Raw genomic sequence first — 3,552 nt, forward strand, 5'->3', positions numbered from 1 at the left:
TGTCTGGACCCACTCCGACATGCCAGGTATTGACCCCTCCTTCATCACCCACCGTCTCAGCATTGAGCCCCATTTTCGACCCATCCGCCAGAAGCAGCGTATCTTTCACCCAGAGCGCAATAACCTTATTGCTTCTGAAGTAGATAAGCTCCTTGAGGCATAGTTTATCACAAATGTGGACTACCCTAGATGGCTGTCGAATATAGTTCTGGTTCGTAAAAACAACGGTAAATGGCGACTCTATGTCGACTGCTCTAACCTCAACCGAGCTTGCCCCAAAAACAGTTATCATTTTCCTCGCATAGATCTGCTGGTTGACGCCACGGCCGGCCATCAAATGCTCAGTTTCATGGATGCCTTCTCTGGAAACAACCAAATTCTGATACACCTGTCTGACCGGGAACACACCTCCTTCATCACCGATCGAGGCACCTACCATTACTATGTGATGCCATTTGGGTTGAAAAATGCTGGAGCCACTTACCAACGGTTGGTCAATGCCGTTTTTCATCACCAGATAGGCCGGAACATGGAAGTATATGTCGACGACATGCTAGTCAAGAGCAAGCTCTCCACTAATCATCTAGCCGACTTGCGGGAGACCTTCACCACCCTATGAAAGCATCAAATGAAGCTCAATCCGAAGAAATGTGTCTTCGGCATAGCATCTGGAAAGTTCTCAGGTTTCATAGTCAGTCAGCGGGGCATCGAAGCTAACCCCGAAAAGATCAAGGCCTTAATTGAAATGCAGTCACCTAGAACGGTTAAGGAGGTTCAGAGGCTTACTGGCCGAGTTGCCGCCCTCAACCGTTTCATTTCCCGCGCAACGGACAAGTGTCTCCCATTCTTCAAAGTTCTTCGGCAAACTTTTGAGTAGACGGCAGAGTCCGAAGATGCCTTTTAGCAGTTGAAACAATGCATGGCCAACCCCCTTACTTTCTTAGGCAATCACGGGCGAACCCCTCTTCCTCTATTTAGCCGTATCAAACACCGCAGTTAGTGCAGCACTCATAAGGGAAGACAGCTATGTCCAACGACCGGTCTACTACATCAGTCGAGCTCTCAGAGGCACGGAACAAAATTACCCATTGTTAGAAAAAATGTCCTTGGCTTTGGTCACTGCCTCCAGACGACTCTGTCCTTACTTCCAAGCCCATTCCATAGTGGTCCTCACTGACCAACCATTGAAGAAGATAATGTAACAACTAGAGCTTTCCAGCAGACTTATGCAATGGTCGGTTGAGCTCAGCTAATTTAACATCTCCTACCGGCCTTGAACAGTGATTAAAGGGCAGACTGTAGCAGATTTCATCCTGGAATTCACTAATCCCACTCCAACCACAACTCCTCCACCCCCGCCACCCCCACTGAGCCAGAAGACCCCCACTCTTGGACCCTCAACGTCGACGGATCATCTCGCAAAGAAGGCAGTGGGGCTGGTTTCATCCTCACCGCCCCTGAGGTTGGTTATTTCAAATGTGCTCTCCGCTTCTAGTTCAACGCAAGCAATAATGAGGTTGAATATGAAACATTGATTGCAGGTCTTCGTCTCACCAGAGACATTGGTGTCAGCCACATCCAACTGTTCAGCGATTCCCAGCTCATTGTCAGACAAATCACGGAGGAATTCGATGCCAAGGAAGACACAATGCGGGCTTATAGGGATATCGCACTCCCTCTTGCTCGCATCTTCAATAATTTTCACATCAAACACATCCCTCGGACGAAAAACTCCAAAGCAGATGAAACGGCTCAGTTAGCTTCGGCAGACCAGTCAGACCTCAGCCACGATGTCTGCTTCGAGTACCTGGCCTACCCTGTCATTTCTCCAACTCAGCAGCAAGTCTATTTCCTCCAATATGAACCTATTCCATGGGCGGCTGACATCTTTCTATTTCTGATAATGAGGGAATTGCCAGCCGACAAACAACAGGCCGCCAAAAGTCAGGGCCCGATCGTCCAACTACATTATTGTCAGTGGCCTCTTGTGCAAACGTGGTTTTTCACGTCCATACCAACGATGCCTCAATCCTACTCAAGCAACCTACTTGATGAGGGAAGTCCACGAGGGTATCTGTGGTAATCATTCGGGCGCCCGGGCCCTAGCCCACAAAATGCTTCGCACTGGTTATTTCTGGCCTACTATCAATCAAGATGCGACAGACTTCGTGCTCAAATGTGATAAGTGCCAGCGTTTTGCCAACATCCCTCATGCTCCTCCTACAGAATTGATCACACTTTGCAGTCCTTATCTATTCTCCAAATGGAAGATCGACCTAGTTGGCCCAGTGCCCACTGGCCGAGGCCAAATCAAATTCGCCATTGTCGCCATTGATTACTTCACTAAATGGGTGGAGGCAGAACCCCTTGCCACAATTATCGAGCGGAACACAACCAGATTCATCTGGCAGTCGATCGTATGCAGATTTGACATCCCTCAAGCCATCGTCTCCGACAATGACAAACAATTCGACAATGCCAAGTTCAAGAAATTCTGTGCAGAACTTCAAATCCAACCATGTTTCTCTTCTCCAGGTCATCCCCAATCCAATGGCCAAGTTGAGGTTACCAACCGTTCTTTTCTTAAGATCATCAAAACTAAGTTGGAAGCCGCTAAGGGACTCTGGGCTGAGGAATTAGCGAATGTACTCTGGGCCTACCATACTACCGCTCGAACCCCTATTAGGGAGACCCCTTGCGCTTAACATACGGCGCTGAGGCGGTCATCTCAGTGGAAATCGGTCTGCCTACCCCAAGAATTCTACATCCGAATCCAGAACTGTCTGAGGAGCTGCGTCGGGCAGACTTAGACCTAATTGAAGAGCTTCGAGAAACCACTGCTGTGAAACGGGCCTCATACCAACAGAAAATGAGAACACATTGCAACCGCAAAGTTCGACCGAGGGAATTCGCCGTAGGGGACCTTATTTTGCGCGAATTAACCCTTGCCACCAAAAATCCAGCTGAGGGCAAATTGGAAGCCAAGCGGGAAGGACCTTACGTTGTCAAAGCCAGACCTCGTCCGGGCACTTACCGACTTCAGGACATGGAAGGCCGAGACCTCCCCCATCCGTGGAACGCCGAACACTTGAAGCGTTATTTTCAATAAATCTCTATTTTTGTATTGATCAGTTATTATATTTTCCTTCTTGACAATCTACACCCTTGAATGTTTTTCTTCTTCTCTCACATGCTGTAAATTTCTGATCAAATGGGCTACACTTTACACAACAACAATCTTATATCTCAATTATCTGTGTGGTATCTCAATAACGTTTTGATTGCAGCACTCAGTTACAAGTCTCAGCCAGACTGAGCATGAAGAGCTCAGCCAGACTGAGTCACTTAAAGCCTCAGCCAGACCGAGCATGAAGAGCTCAGCCAGATTGAGTCACTTAAAGCCTCAGCCAAACTGAGCACGACAAGCCTCAGCCAGACTAAGCATGAAGAGCTCAGCCAAACTGAGTCACTTAAAGCCTCAGCCAGACTGAGCATGAAGAGCTCAGCCAGACGGAGTCACTTAAAACCTCTGTCAGACTGAGCACGACAAGC

The sequence above is a fragment of the Camellia sinensis genome, chromosome 9 (assembly GCF_055761805.1).
Source record: "Camellia sinensis isolate YWXY chromosome 9, ASM5576180v1, whole genome shotgun sequence".
Classification (NCBI taxonomy): domain Eukaryota; kingdom Viridiplantae; phylum Streptophyta; class Magnoliopsida; order Ericales; family Theaceae; genus Camellia; species Camellia sinensis.